Raw genomic sequence first — 17,157 nt, 5'->3', positions numbered from 1 at the left:
TGACTGGCCAGCAAAATCACCAGACCTGAACCCCAGAGAGAATCTATGGGCTATTGTCAAGAAGAAAATGAGAAACAAGAGACCAAAAAATACAGATGAGCTGAAGGCCACTGTAGTTTTAAAAAAAATTACACTCAAAAAAATTATGCAAACTTGAATTATGTTTATTTTTATTTTTTCAAATGTCTAAATCTAATTATAAAATGTTGTTTCTCCTTTCCAGATTTAAAATTTACACTAATTAAGACATGGCTAACAGGTTAAGTATATATATATAAATAATATAGAATAACATGGTACAGATATTTAGTGAAATGCTTTTCTCCAATGTAACAAGCTAGAAACTGAATGACTTGCTTGAGGAAAATCTAATGCTGCATGTTGGTTACAAGATGTTTTATTTACATTTTTCTGTGGTTGCAAAACTGATTGAGAGCTTAGGTTAGAAATTAGATATTAATTTGTGTTTATTTCACGTTACAACTATGGAAAAGAGAAAGGGATCGCATTCACTCGCTGTATTTTCACTGTACTCACACTGTATTTGTGAGATACACAATTTTAGTAGGAGTAATTGTTTGGTACCCATATTAACTGAGCAAAATCATAAGATTGTGTACAAAAAGTGTAGCACACCACTAAAAACCACATGAAAACTGCACTTACCTGAAGATATAAGCGTGTCTGGGCAAAGGTTGTTGTTGTAAAGAAGGAGCAGAGCAGGAAATAGTGAACATGTTTTCAAATTTTCAGTAATCCACCAATAGGAATAAGGGAAAACACTAAGCAACCACTAGCATTGTTGAATGGAGGTGTGGACTGCCACATACCTGCCATATATGACTAGCAGGTTATGTGGGTTTTACCAAGTAAAATCCAAGTGTTAACAGTATAAGTGGGACATATGTACATTAAGTAATATTTTCAACATTTTCTTAAATGTTTATGGTCTTATTGGGCAGGACAGGTGATATACAGAAATTGTTAAAATGAACACTGTCAACACAGGTGATTGAGCTAATAGATTATTTTATGCTCATGTTTCATCATATAGGCTACAATATTTTACATGAAATCTTACAATACAGATAATCAAATATTATTAAATTGCAGTATATTATATTAAAAAAGGTTTACAATGCATCATCATGCTTGGATTGAAGGTAAAACTGCTTGGTCAGTAGTTTACTGTGGTAAAGTGCTCCTTTTTGTTTCGAATGACCCCGTCCCATGAGTATTTAGCAAGCTGTGGTTGGACTATATTATATATTATAGTGCACCTGAGCGTCATTGTGGTTGGGGTTCGTGTGCTTCAGCGTGTGAGCTGGTGTCAGTTTGAAGGTGCGGATCGTACTGCTTGGCTTTCGTTTTCCCTTTTTTTACATGATCGTGGAAGTTCATTTTATAACTAGACAAATTTAATTGCACGTGTAGCCTTTTAACATTATTTATGACTATGGACTAAATGATTGTACTTTTCTATAAGGATTCACGTCTCAGTGTCTTGTGATTTGGGGGAGGGGGAAACAAACTTGTGTGCCCCATTTTTAGGGGTATTTCCCCAGCGGTGTTAATGCTGGGGTGGCGTAGTTGTGATTTATTAAGGGGCTGCGTTTGAGCGTTAACTCAAACGCCGCCAGTGCCTCTCATTTCGCCACACTACTTTAACCCCTGGGGTGGCTAACCAGATTTCAGATTGGCCGGTGCCGCCCCTGGCCCACCACGTAGACACGCTCCTGCATGTTTTGTTCTGAAGCGTGTATATTATTGATGTCTTTTATTGACAAATATCTACTTCAGACTTAGATAATCTCATGAAATTATATCTAGCGTATTTTAAAAGTTCTCTGTGTTTATTTAATGTTAAAGTTATTTTCTAGCTAATCGTTTGGTTTAGGATCGGTTACTTCATATTATTTAAATGCAATCATGTTTAAAATCGGTTATTCTGGATGTTAACTTGAACGAATATTTAGTCTGAGTACCTATTTGTGTACATTTTTCACAAGCTCTGAGATAAAGTTGGGAGGGAACACAAACATTGCGGGAGCGGGCGGGCTTGGTCATACATTCAGTGGGAGTGGGTGGGTGCGGGTTTAAGAAAACAGTCCCGTGCAGGGCTTTACGTGGATGCAGACGGACCAAGTATATTTTGACCTTGATCAGTGGCGCTGGCGCACGAGATGCATTATAATTTTATATTGAATTATAATTTTCTTGTTAGCCTATTCAGTTAAAGCCACTAGATGCAGCACTGCTGCGATGTTCTTTCAAAATATTGTGGAAAAAGAGAACATCAATGTGGAGAAGATCTTGTTTGCATCAAATCTAAAACAAAGCCGTTCACACAGAATGCATATTTCGCACATTTTCTAGAGGGACAACGTTGGACTTGCATCTCGCGCAAGAGAGCCAGATGTTTAGAAAGCCATGTAAAATTCATGTACAGTATGTTCAACTTTTTAAAAACATATCTAGAGAATTTATGGTGGGTTTTTCTCCATCCCACTGCCTCCCGTGTTTTTAAATTAAAAATGTACTCTGTGTGTTTGGCTTTCCGCGCTTTGTATTAAACTATGTATGATGCTGTTTTGTTTATAGTTGTTTAAGCAACTTAATTATAATTGTTTTATAAACATTATTTTAAATGTTGTTCACTTAACAGTCATGTGTTCTAATGCTTTTATTAAACGTGCATTAGTTATATTTTTGCTCGATGCACCCTCGTGGCATCAGGAGAGAAGCAAAAAGCTTTTCAACACCCTAACTGAAATTATGCATTTTAAATTTGAATATAATTAGAATTTTGATAATATGTAAGTAAAAAAAATTAATTTAGCTTTTCAGCCATTTTGACCGCCCTAGTTTATTGAACAAACTGGTTAAATGGATGATTGGTAGAAGAGAGTAACAGCAGTAGGAACTGTCTGTGATTGGGATCGGAAGTGATTGGGACCAGGTGATGGTGATGATGGAGTTGGCTGTGATGGTTCTGTGGCTGCGGTTCTGAAATTGCTGGTGCTGCGGGTCTGCAGCTAGATACTATCGGGTAGTGATGGCAAGATGAAGCTTCATGAAGCATTAAGATTTTCAGCCAAGTGGGTCACAAAAGGGTTAATTTCTGGAAACTTAATTTGCTCACAATACCACCTGGTGGCCAACGAGTGTGAAACAAGCAGGTATATTACAGACAGAGGTGTAAAGTCCAGGGGTCAGAAAGTAAAAGTCCTGCCATATTTTTGTTCCACCCATGAACTCAGCAGCTGATTTCACCAGAGGAGGAACCAAGTCATTCCTTTCAAGTCACAAACCAGTCTCAAGTCAAATCCCAAGAATGCGATCCCTTTCTCTTTTCCATAGTTGTAACGTGAAATAAACACAAATTAATATCTAATTTCTAACCTAAGCTCTCAATCAGTTTTGCAACCACACCACTAAAAACCACATGAAAACTGCACTTACCTGAAGATATAAGCGTGTCTGGGCAAAGGTTGTTGTTGTAAAGAAGGAGCAGAGCAGGAAATAGTGAACATGTTTTCAAATTTTCAGTAATCCACCAATAGGAATAAGGGAAAACACTAAGCAACCACTAGCATTGTTGAATGGAGGTGTGGACTGCCACATACCTGCCATATATGACTAGCAGGTTATGTGGGTTTTACCAAGTAAAATCCAAGTGTTAACAGTATAAGTGGGACATATGTACATTAAGTAATATTTTCAACATATTCTTAAATGTTTATGGTCTTGTTGGGCAGGACAGGTGATATACAGAAATTGTTAAAACGAACACTGTCAACACAGGTGATTGAGCTAATAGATTATTTTATGCTCATGTTTCATTATATAGGCTACAATATTTTACATGAAATCTTACAATACAGATAATCAAATATTATTAAATTGCAGTATATTATATTAAAAAAGGTTTACAATGCATCATCATGCTTGGATTGAAGGTAAAACTGCTTGGTCAGTAGTTTACTGTGGTAAAGTGCTCCTTTTTGTTTCGAATGACCCCGCCCCATGAGTATTTAGCGAGCTGTGGTTGGACTATATTATATATTATAGTGCACCTGAGCGTCATTGTGGTTGGGGTTCGTGTGCTTCAGCGTGTGAGCTGGTGTCAGTTTGAAGGTGCGGATCGTACTGCTTGGCTTTCGTTTTCCCTTTTTTTACATGATCGTGGAAGTTCATTTTATAACTAGACAAATTTAATTGCACGTGTAGCCTTTTAACATTATTTATGACTATGGACTAAATGATTGTACTTTTCTATAAGGATTCACGTCTCAGTGTCTTGTGATTTGGGGGAGGGGGAAACAAACTTGTGTGCCCCATTTTTAGGGGTATTTCCCCAGCGGTGTTAATGCTGGGGTGGCGTAGTTGTGATTTATTAAGGGGCTGCGTTTGAGCGTTAACTCAAACGCCGCCAGTGCCTCTCATTTCGCCACACTACTTTAACCCCTGGGGTGGCTAACCAGATTTCAGATTGGCCGGTGCCGCCCCTGGCCCACCACGTAGACACGCTCCTGCATGTTTTGTTCTGAAGCGTGTATATTATTGATGTCTTTTATTGACAAATATCTACTTCAGACTTAGATAATCTCATGAAATTATATCTAGCGTATTTTAAAAGTTCTCTGTGTTTATTTAATGTTAAAGTTATTTTCTAGCTAATCGTTTGGTTTAGGATCGGTTACTTCATATTATTTAAATGCAATCATGTTTAAAATCGGTTATTCTGGATGTTAACTTGAACGAATATTTAGTCTGAGTACCTATTTGTGTACATTTTTCACAAGCTCTGAGATAAAGTTGGGAGGGAACACAAACATTGCGGGAGCGGGCGGGCTTGGTCATACATTCAGTGGGAGTGGGTGGGTGCGGGTTTAAGAAAACAGTCCCGTGCAGGGCTTTACGTGGATGCAGACGGACCAAGTATATTTTGACCTTGATCAGTGGCGCTGGCGCACGAGATGCATTATAATTTTATATTGCATTATAATTTTCTTGTTAGCCTATTCAGTTAAAGCCACTAGATGCAGCACTGCTGCGATGTTCTTTCAAAATATTGTGGAAAAAGAGAACATCAATGTGGAGAAGATCTTGTTTGCATCAAATCTAAAACAAAGCCGTTCACACAGAATGCATATTTCGCACATTTTCTAGAGGGACAACGTTGGACTTGCATCTCGCGCAAGAGAGCCAGATGTTTAGAAAGCCATGTAAAATTCATGTACAGTATGTTCAACTTTTTAAAAAACATATCTAGAGAATTTATGGTGGGTTTTTCTCCATCCCACTGCCTCCCGTGTTTTTAAATTAAAAATGTACTCTGTGTGTTTGGCTTTCCGCGCTTTGTATTAAACTATGTATGATGCTGTTTTGTTTATAGTTGTTTAAGCAACTTAATTATAATTGTTTTATAAACATTATTTTAAATGTTGTTCACTTAACAGTCATGTGTTCTAATGCTTTTATTAAACGTGCATTAGTTATATTTTTGCTCGATGCACCCTCGTGGCATCAGGAGAGAAGCAAAAAGCTTTTCAACACCCTAACTGAAATTATGCATTTTAAATTTGAATATAATTAGAATTTTGATAATATGTAAGTAAAAAAAATTAATTTAGCTTTTCAGCCATTTTGACCGCCCTAGTTTATTGAACAAACTGGTTAAATGGATGATTGGTAGAAGAGAGTAACAGCAGTAGGAACTGTCTGTGATTGGGATCGGAAGTGATTGGGACCAGGTGATGGTGATGATGGAGTTGGCTGTGATGGTTCTGTGGCTGCGGTTCTGAAATGGCTGGTGCTGCGGGTCTGCAGCTAGATACTATCGGGTAGTGATGGCAAGATGAAGCTTCATGAAGCATTAAGATTTTCAGCCAAGTGGGTCACAAAAGGGTTAATTTCTGGAAACTTAATTTGCTCACAATACCACCTGGTGGCCAACGAGTGTGAAACAAGCAGGTATATTAAAGACAGAGGTGTAAAGTCCAGGGGTCAGAAAGTAAAAGTCCTGCCATATTTTTGTTCCACCCATGAACTCAGCAGCTGATTTCACCAGAGGAGGAACCAAGTCATTCCTTTCAAGTCACAAACCAGTCTCAAGTCAAATCCCAAGTCCTCAAAGAGTTAAAGGTCCTGTTATTCGCGCTTTTTTGAAGCTTTGATTGTGTTTACAGTGTGCAATATAACATGTGTTCATGTTTCGCGTGTAAAAAAACAGTATTTTTCACACAATTCACCTATCTGTATACCGCTGTTTTCACTGTCATAAAAACGGGCTGATGACTTCCTTGTTCTATAAAGTCCCTCCTTCAGAAATACGTAACGAGTTCTGATTGGGCCAGCGGTTCCTGTGTTGTGATTCGACAGCAGTTGAGCGCAGGCTGCCCTCCTGATAACACGATTGGACTAGTTTTGAGAAGCAAATGGGCAGGAGCATGTTCTGGAGATGTACTTATAATCACAGGAGAGTTTTTACTGACGAGATGCGCATGAAAATCGTTTTCGTTTTTTTGCACAGCCCTAACATCTAGTTAACTAGTTGGCTGTTATTAAGCCTCTCATCAAAAAACCATAACTTGACCCCAAAGAACTAGTTAATTATAGACCAATCACGAATCTCCCTTTTCTGTCCAAGATACTAGAAAAGGTGGTATCCTCACAATTATATTCCTTCTTAGAGAAAAATGGTATATGTGAGGATTTCCAGTCAGGATTTAGACCGTATTATAGTACTGAGACTGCTCTCCTTAGAGTTACAAATGATCTGCTCTTATCATCTGATCGTGGGTGTATCTCTCTATTAGTTTTATTGGATCTTAGTGCTGCGTTTGACACAATTGACCACAACATTCTTTTGCATAGACTTGAACACTTTGTTGGCATCAGTGGAAGTGCATTAGCATGGTTTAAATCATACTTATATGACCGCCATCAATTCGTAGCAGTGAATGAAGATGTATCCTATCGATCACAAGTGCACTATGGAGTACCTCAAGGCTCAGTACAAGGGCCGCTACTCTTCACGCTTTATATGTTACCCTTGGGAGATATCATCAGGAAACATGGTGTTAGCTTTCACTGTTATGCTGATGATACTCAGCTCTATATTTCTTCGAGGCCCGGTGAAACACACCAATTTGAAAAACTAATGGATTGCATAGTCGATATAAAAAAACTGGATGATGAGTAATTTCTTACTGCTAAATTCCGAAAAAACAGAGGTGTTAATTATAGGACCTAAAAACTCTGCTTGTAATAACCTAGAACACTGTCTAAGACTTGATGGTTGCTCTGTCAATTCTTCGTCATCAGTTAGGAACCTAGGTGTGCTATTTGATCGCAATCTTTCCTTAGAAAGCCACTTTTCTAGCATTTGTAAAACTGCATTTTTCCATCTCAAAAATATATCTAAATTACGGCCTATGCTCTCAAAGTCAAATGCAGAAATGTTAATCCATGCATTTATGACCTCAAGGTTAGATTATTGTAATGCTTTATTGGGTGGTTGTTCTGCACGCTTAGTAAATAAACTACAGCTAGTCCAAAATGCAGCAGCAAGAGTTCTTACTAGAACCAGGAAGTATGACCATATTAGCCCGGTCCTGTCAACACTGCACTGGCTCCCTATCAAGCATCGTATAGATTTTAAAATATTGCTTATTACTTATAAAGCCCTGAATGGTTTAGCACCTCAGTATTTGAATGAGCTCCTTTTACATTATAATCCTCTACGTTCGCTACGTTCTCAAAACTCAGGCAATTTGATAATACCTAGAATATCAAAATCAACTGCAGGCGGCAGATCCTTTTCTTATTTGGTGCCTAAACTCTGGAATAACCTAGCTAACATTGTTCGGGAGGCAGACACACTCTTGCAGTTTAAATCTAGATTAAAGACCCATCTCTTTAACCTGGCATACACATAACATACTAATATGCTTTTAATATCCAAATCCGTTAAAGGATTTTTAGGCTGCATTAATTAGGTAAACCGGAACCGGAAACACTTCCCATAACACCCTATGTACTTGCTACATCATTAGAAGAATGGCATCTACGCTAATATTTGTCTGTTTCTCTCTTGTTCCGAGGTCACTGTGGCCACCAGATCCAGTCTGTGTCCAGATCAGAGGGTCACTGCAGTCACCCGGATCCAGAAAAGGACCTCTACATCCCTGAAAGACAGCGGAGACCAGGACAACTAGAGCCCCAGATACAGATCCCCTGGAAAGACCTTGTCTCAGAGGAGCACCAGGACAAGACCACAGGAAACAGATGATTCTTCTGCCCAATCTGACTTTGCTGCAACCTGGAATTGAACTACTGGTTTCGTCTGGTCAGAGGAGAACTGGCCCCCCAACTGAGCCTGGTTTCTCCCAAGGTTTTTTTCTCCATTCTGTCACCGATGGAGTTTCGGTTCCTTGCCGCTGTCGCCTCTGGCTTGCTTAGTTGGGGTCACTTCATCTACAGCGATATCGTTGACTTGATTGCAAATAAATGCACAGACACTATTTAACTGAACAGAGATGACATCACTGAATTCAATGATGAACTGCCTTTAACTATCATTTTTGCATTATTGACACTGTTTTCCTAATGAATGTTGTTCAGTTGCTTTGACGCAATGTATTTTTTTTAAAGCGCTATATAAATAAAGGTGACTTTTGACTTTAACAAAGCTAAACAGCGTTGCCCTTTGTGTAATAAGTTACAGAAACTGTTAAACGCACCAACTTAAATAATAAAATACACTTACCGGTTGTGGTCCATAAACAACGCCTTTATCAACAAAGAATAATCTTTGTGCGAATCCGGCATCAAACTGATTGAGATAGAGGAAGTTGTCCTCAGCAAAATGTGCTGCACATAGTTTTACATGTGGATTATAATTTTCGGGAACCGAGTTGATTTAATTTAATATAATTTTCGTAACGATTGATCTCTAAGTACAGCGTCCCTGGGAAGCCCAAACAAAGGTGATTGGACTCCGAGGTGAAAATAACGGTGTTTCGACGACATGGCGACAAACACAAACGCAGCTCTTCCTCTTCTCCGTCGGAGGGCAACAAGACCACGCCCCCTTTTTGTGAATTCATGTGGGCGGAGGTTAGTCAAAAAACTGTTTTAGTGATGTTATTACTGCAGGAACTAGAGGGCTGTAGTCCAAATGGGTCATTTTTTGTAGGCGAATTCTGTTAAATAAAATATCTCGCTTGGCATTGAACTTTGAGCTTTAGAATTTTACAGATATTATTTATACTCTAACAAAAACATTACACACTAACTAAAGTTTAAAACATGGGATCACGAAGAATGGGACCTTTAAAGTCAATGAGATAATTAAGAGACTAATAAAATGATGATTGTTCATATAATCTCAACAGTGGTGCCAATCAACAAAATGCTTCATGCTGAAGTGCATGCTGGGTAACACCGTAGTAAAAACTCCAATCATGCACTGTAGCATGAACAATTATTGTCACCACTGTTGAGGGTCATACGATAAGTGCTCATGTGTAAAATCCTGAGCCTGTACTATCTTTCCCCAAAATTTAAGCATTACAACAATATTTGTTTAACAGGACTTTTTTTGTAGTTCATTAATAGCTGAACATCATTTAACAAACCCAAGAGAGACACCTTCATGATGTTCATTTCAATGTTTTAGAAGAAAAAAAGAGCAATTTAATTTGTTATTTCAAGCTTTTAATTCAACAATGTGTTAATGTTTACAATGTAACAACCGCAATTGCTTAAAAGCAAATTACTTTGAATTATTAAAAGGGTCAAGAGCCCAACTTAAGCAAACACTGATCTCCATGATGGTGGTATCATTTTAACCAAAAAATCATCCAATACTCTGTAATTCTCAATAACAGCAGGTTTTTATCACTAATGCCTAATGCACAATCATCATTTAATTAGTCACATAATTATCTCACTAACTTTAACTCTTTTAGGAGTTTGTGACTTGGAAGGAATGACTTGGTTCCTCCTCTGGTGAAATCAGCTGTTGAGTTCATGAGTGGAGCAAAAATATGGCAGGACTTTTACTTTCTGACCCCTGGACTTTATACCTCTGTCTGTAATATATCGGCTTGTTTTACACTTGCTGGCCACCAGGTGGTATTGTGAGCAAATTAAGTTTCCAGAAATTAACCCTTTTGTGATCCACTTGGCTGAAAAGCTTAAAGCTTCATGAGGCTTCACCTTGCCGTCACTACTATCGGGCTACTTTCTCGAAAATATTACCTACACCTACACTTAAAGGATCACTTCACCCATTTGCATTTAGCTTTGTATTGTTAGAAACCCAGTCATATATTATAATGATCATGGATTTTTCCTTTGTTTTTCCCTGAGATGAGAGAAATAAGGATTTAAGTGTTTTACTTCCTGCTTATTATGACGTAAAAATCGTCATTTTGCGTCATAATAAGCAGGAAGTCAAAATTCATTGAAAAGTGTAGAGACTAGAGAGACTAGCTTATTATTATTCCAGGGGGTGGGACCCACTCACCCTACAGGCCTATTACAGATCAGTGGGTGGGACTAAACTTACAGAAACGAAAATGAAAATCCTCCATCTTGTTTGGAAGCTATGTAGCTAAGCTAACAAGCGCTTATGGAGTCAGATTTACAAGAATGGCTGGAGGAACAACTCATGATACGGAAGAAGAGGATTTTCTGTTGCTCGAAACAGATGTTCGTGGCTATCTATACGAGCCACAATATAGCGCAGAGCAGCTGAGGCTGATGGAGGAACAGGATGTTTGCGTTGTGAACCATCCTAGTTTCGCCCCGCATATGGACAGAGGCGTCCTGGAGACATACTTCAGAATTCCGAAGGTAAACTGGAAACGCCAGCCGAAGCCTGCACAAATGGACGTCTAACTGTAAAATAAGTGTTTCAATTTCATTTATTATTCATTTCGTGAAATGTACACAATTTCTTCAAGCATTATTATCACGAAATGATTCCCGGTTAATAAGTTACGTAACGTCAACTGTAAACTGTTTGTGCAGTACCTTTTTTAATGCACAAAAAGCTTACTGTGGCATTGTTTACTACTGTGGCACGTAAATACCATACATCGCTAACTGTGTCCTCAATGTCTTGTAGACAATATCGCCTAACAGCCTAACAGCGGTGTTCTGGATTAGTGGGAGTGGCTTGTGGAGCTGTGCAAATGTGTTGCATTGTGGGAGTTGTGGTTTTACATACAAATGAGCCCTAAAGTTACTTTCTGTAATAACTCGGTCAAAAAGGCACCAAATTCGAAAGTTTTAATAGATTTCGACTACATATATGACCCACTTTCAATGAAGATCAATGTTCCCACGGGTGAAATGCTCCTTTAAATCGCTGTAAGAAAACTAATTATGACAGTAACATACTGTTTTTCTTTAAAACAGTGCATTCTGGGTAATATTCATCATTTTCGAGAAGGTAGCCTGCTCCTACACTGTAAAAAATTGTGCTGTTAAATAACAGTAATTTTCTGGCAGCAGGGGTGCCAGTAAAGTACTGTTAATTTACAGCTCTCAATCATTAATTTACCATTCTTATTTTTTTTACAGTATGTTACCGTAAATTCTACCACTCCCACTGCTTCAAACAGTTTGAGTTTTGAAAACTAGCATTCCTACCATGTTATTACTATGAACTTATTTAATTTGAGTCCACTGAGAAGGAATGTTTCTTAATATAAAACTGCAAACACTTAATGTGTTGTAGTAAAGTAACTAAATGCATGACTTTTACTCAAATCACTGCAGCTCATTGTCAGCTTTAGCACACATGTATGTGCTGAAATACTTAACACAGAGATCACCACTGTATCAGCGACTCCACATTTACTGTCTTTATATAAAGCAACAGAAGATCAGAATCTGTGGCTCATCATTGACTGAAGCACAGGCTCTACTCTCCAGCACAATGGTGAACCACAAAAATACATTAAACTAACAGATCTCTCTCGTGCAGATTTAACAGATTTACTCTCTTTATCAGTGTATTACTTTGCATAACTTTTTTTTCTATGGATGTTCACAAATAATTTAGTCAAATTAACTTTTTTTCATTTGGTAAATCTGACTTTTACGTTTTACAGTATATTACAGTTTTTTCCTTGATTTAACGGCAACAAACTGTAGAAAAACACTTTTTTGATTGCAACCATTTATTTACGGCAACAAACTGTAGAAAAACAGTTATTTACTGGTAGCAGGGTTGCCAGAAAATAACTGTTTTTCTACAGTTTGTTTCCTGTAAATGAATTACAGTTTATTACTGTTAAATAATGTTTCATGCTGCTTTTTCTTCATCTTAAATTTTTATCCCTTTAAAGCCCACAACAAAATCCTCAGTTTTAAATGAACACTTATAATGTGTGCACACTACAGAGTGTTAGAGTAACACTGAATCAGTGAAGTTAATAAGATAATTCTGTGATTAATTGATGATTGAGCATTAGTGATGAGCACCTGCTATTAACAAACAGAATCACTGAAGGAAAGAGAAACACAAGATCGACAACTGACTTCAGCCACAGCCTTAGATGAAATCAACTGAAATAAAAGAATTCATCAAATATCTCAAGATCTGATTTAACTCTTAAAACAGCTTCACCAGATCCACATTACTAACCAGACTGACTTTATTTATATCAGATCAGAGATCAAAAGATCTTATTGAGAATTACAGAGATTTAGATGATGATGTTTTACTGTTTCGTTTGATGTTACCTTTGTGGAGATCAGTGTTTGTTTTAGCTGGGACCCTGACCCTTGACTTTTGAACTTCAAGTTTTGTTTGGTTGCTAAATTTGTGTTTTTATGACACATCTGTTATAGCAATGTTTATGACTGTGCTCAAGTGGTTACGGCTGTTTCTGTTTGCCATAATGTACTCGACTCACTTAAAGTTTTGCGATAGTAATAACCAAATAGTAATTTGTTTCAGAAATATGACTGAATTACATTTTTTTTTCTTTTAATTTTATTAAGAATGACCCATAACAATTAGAAAGCATGGCTATAAGAACAGTTCGAGTTTGAAACATTTTGAGCTTCAGTGTTAGCAACCCTCAAAGAGAGACATCAAAAATCAGCATATGAATCTCAACAATGGTGACAATCAAAAGGTTCATGATGCAATGCATGCTGGGTACCATCACAGGAAAAAACTCACCCATGACTGCCAGCATGCATTGCGGCATGAATAAAGTATGGCGCTGAATTGTTCACTTATTTCCTGAATTCTTATGTGTTTAAATTTTTTTGCTTTTGTATTAAGTTTTAGAAGCATGTTTTGTGATGTTCAGAACTGATCTGTTTATTTATTTTGTGGATTGTCACCATTGTCGTGATTCATACGCTGAATCTTGATGTGTCTGTCTACAACCCGAATTCCGGAAAACTTGGGACGTTTTTTAAATTTTAATAAAATGAAAACTAAAGGAATTTCAAATCACATGAGCCAATATTTTATTCACAATAGAACATAGATAACGTAGCAAATGTTTAAACTGAGAAATTTTACACTTTTATCCACTTAATTAGCTCATTTAAAATTTAATGCCTGCTACAGGTCTCAAAAAAGTTGGCACGGGGGCAACAAATGGCTAAAAAAGCAAGCAGTTTTGAAAAGATTCAGCTGGGAGAACATCTAGTGATTAATTAAGTTAATTGATATCAGGTCTGTAACATGATTAGCTATAAAAGCTTTGTCTTAGAGAAGCAGAGTCTCTCAGAAGTAAAGATGGGCAGAGGCTCTCCAATCTGTGAAAGACTGCGTAAAAAAATTGTGGAAAACTTTAAAAATAATGTTCATCAACGTCAAATTGCAAAGGCTTTGCAAATCTCATCATCTACAGTGCATAACATCATCAAAAGATTCAGAGAAACTGGAGAAATCTCTGTGCGTAAGGGACAAGGCCGGAGACCTTTATTGGATGTCCTTTACAGCACATTAGTTTTAATGAAAAACAGCATGTTACTGTCAAAATGTGGGGCATCATCATAGTCTTTCTCATCCTCTCTGTGAACTCAGGCAAGGACAACCTCCATATCCCTTTCCCATCCATGATGGGATGCAATACGCCGATTTCACGAAGCCGCCATTTTGAAATCGAAAGCGAGGCTCCGGTGGGAAGAAACCCGGAAGTATTGCCTTGAATCACAGGTGTAGTGATGTCGTATTGTTGTGTACCAGGCTGTACATCCTATCAACGGAAAGGGTGCGATAAAGATTTGTCGTTTCATCGCTTTCCGAGTGATCCAAAAGTCTGCCGTGAATGGATTGTGAAAATAAGAAGAGATGTTGGACCTTACTTTCAGGTAACTTAACCCTTTCGAGTCGATTAACGCGGATACGCGTTTTGAGTCATTTTCTCCTGATAACCCCGAAAAGACCTTAAATTACACTTTCAGTTTTAATCGTACAGATAAGAGCAATACATCAATCGAATCTGTAAAGGGTCTACTTTTTTTTGAATACAGACATAATAACAACAAAACTTTGTGAACTTATAAAATAAAGATAACAAACAAGGTGTGCTGTCTGCAGCCTTTGTCTGCGCTTATCTTCATTTACAAACAAGTCATTAAAATGAACTGTAACTCCGTGAATACTCAACGAAAATACTGTGATAAAGTAATCCATATGAAAACAACGCGATGTCTGTTTTTCAAGTCTCCCTTCATTATATCTAATGTGACCACGCCCCCGCGCTGAACGCGCTATTCAGATTCAAACTGAAGCGCGCGGCTTGAATACGCCCATAACAGAAGAAAAAGCAGCGAGCCTGTTCTTCAAGTGTTTATTTTACTGTTTGCTTCGCGATGAGAGGAATAAGACATAATTCACCCCAAAAAGATGTCATGTGGTTGAGGATTTGAGAAATGGATTTCCTCAGAAAAAAAGAATGCAGCACTTTATTCAGCAGAGATCATAAACATGAGTAAGTCTCTTTTTATTTATTTATATACTTGTACTAGTTTTCACATAACGTGTAAACATTTTACTAGCTAGACTTTTTCCAAATACTTTTTCCAAACTATAATTCCTGACTAAATGTATAGTAATCAAGTGAAACATTATGAAGTTTCAATAACAATATACAATACTATACCATTCAAAATCTTGATGTAAATAATATAAATGTAACAAATAGATAACTGTCACAAATGTAAAAACATGCTTTTCTTTCAATTTATTCCCCCTAAAAACCCAGAAAAATATTCTCAGCTCTTTTCAACATTAATAATAATGATAATAATAATAACAATAAATGTTTTTTTTTTTGAGGAAAATAAGATTGTTAAAAGGATTCTGAAGGATTGTGTGACTGGAGTAAGGATGCCAAACAATTTGTTTGAAAGTCAGCTTTGATTGTTTCTAATAAACTGTTTAACTGCACCCCCAAGTGGATATTAAATTATGTTGTGGGATAATTAAATATATTCTAAATAAACTACAAACATAAAATTATATAGATTTATTTTGTTCTTGCATTCTTTCTTGTAACTCCTTCCTCTCAGTGGCACAGATGACTGAATGGCTCATTATGCAGCTCATTATGCAGGCCTTTGTCTTCTCAGGTGTAAATCACAATGATATTCATGGTAGTTGACGCCTACTCGCATATGACTTTTACCAACAAAAAGTGTCTTAGAAAATTTAAATCAATATATTGTTCTCTGTGAGTGAGTAAACAAGATGATTTTCACATCATTTAGAAAGAAAAATTCTAGGCTACAAGCTCCAGTTCTCAAAAATCCCGGGAACCATTGTTCTTTATGTGTTTTTTTGCCTTATTCAAGTGTTTTAACATTTTTAGTTTTTCACTAACCACGCATAATATTTTTTTTCTCAAAAACACAATCATGTACATACATGCATTTCTTATATTATTATAGCCCAGTTTGTGCTGATTACAGTGAGATTAGACTTTACCCATTTAGATATTTATAAGAAACTGAAAAAAGCACAAATGTCAGGGCATGACAAGACTTCTCCAGGACCCAAAAATACCCTTAGACTCCAGAGGGTTAAGCGAAATAACGTTACCTTTATTAATCTAGCTAGCGCTAGCTCTCCAAGCGTCACGTTTTACTCAGTTATCAAACGCATGTCAATGTAGTTATTCTCCCATAAGGTTACAGACAACACTAGAGTATGCTCCAAACATTTTACCCCGGACTGCATTGTACGATCACTCACTGGTTTACATAGACTGAAACATGGAAGCGTGCCAACTTTATTTACGTGGAGCTGTGAGCTGAAGCCCAGGAGGACAGTTGAGCGACATCAGAGGTGTGCCGTACACTTTTTTTTTTATGATATTCGAATTCTCTTTTTAAGTTTAATTCAACCTTTGCTGAATAATAAACAAAAATATATGATAGTACTGTAATATTTCATCATATTACCAGATGTAATTTGTCATATTGCATAACCTAACCAATGTGATATGAATTAATTTTGTTTGATGTCAATTCTTACGGTCTTACGGACATATAAAACTGTTCAGTGTCAGATCTTGATCAATTAAGGGCAAATATTATAGATATTACAGAAATCCGGATTTTTAAAATGTATGTCTGTGACAACTTTATTAATTGTGATTTTCCTACCCAGTGTTAATGATATTGAAACATTTGAGGAGGATTAAGAGGAGAACCATTCATTGTCTGATCAGAACACAGGAGAACAGTGAGTTATCAATCTAATGCCATCAGAGTGAAATATGTCATATATAGGCATGATAGTTGCTGCATAATGAATCAGTTGCTACATTTACAAGCACCCAAATAATGTTAGTAATGGGATTGATAGCTCAAATACCTTGCACACTTGCAGTGCTGGGATGAAAGTTTGTGTAAACCTACACAATGACATCCTTGATACTTATTTTTGTTCTTCATAATTTTTATTTTTTTGTCTCTTCTGTCCTAAAACAGATCTAACTGTGGTTTTGGGGCACTGCGAGACCATGATTACCTGGAAACATCTCCTTCCACAGAAGAGCAGCTGAATGCAGCACAGAAGGAGATTGCTCGTCTGACAAAAGAAGATGAAAATTTGAGAAATCAGCAGTTTTGTCTACAAAGATTCCAATGTGAGCCCAAGCTGAT

At 37.1% G+C, this 17,157-nt stretch overlaps 1 long non-coding RNA gene across 2 annotated transcripts; it reads left to right on the top strand.

The window, feature by feature from the left end:
- Window positions 1–14,118: 14,118 nt before the first annotated feature.
- Window positions 14,119–17,157, top strand: LOC132123092 (uncharacterized). 2 transcript variants are annotated; one of them, XR_009426459.1, is made up of 4 exons: window positions 14,119–14,358; window positions 16,179–16,336; window positions 16,661–16,735; window positions 17,046–17,157. It is a non-coding gene; the product is annotated as an uncharacterized LOC132123092 (long non-coding RNA). The 2 variants fall into 2 exon arrangements; XR_009426458.1 differs by having other exon boundaries at window positions 16,984–17,149.

The sequence above is a fragment of the Carassius carassius genome, chromosome 41 (genome assembly GCF_963082965.1).
Source record: "Carassius carassius chromosome 41, fCarCar2.1, whole genome shotgun sequence".
NCBI classification, from domain to species: domain Eukaryota; kingdom Metazoa; phylum Chordata; class Actinopteri; order Cypriniformes; family Cyprinidae; genus Carassius; species Carassius carassius.
The sequence above is the reverse complement of the archived record's forward strand: the minus strand, read 5'-3'. Positions and strand labels throughout refer to the sequence as shown.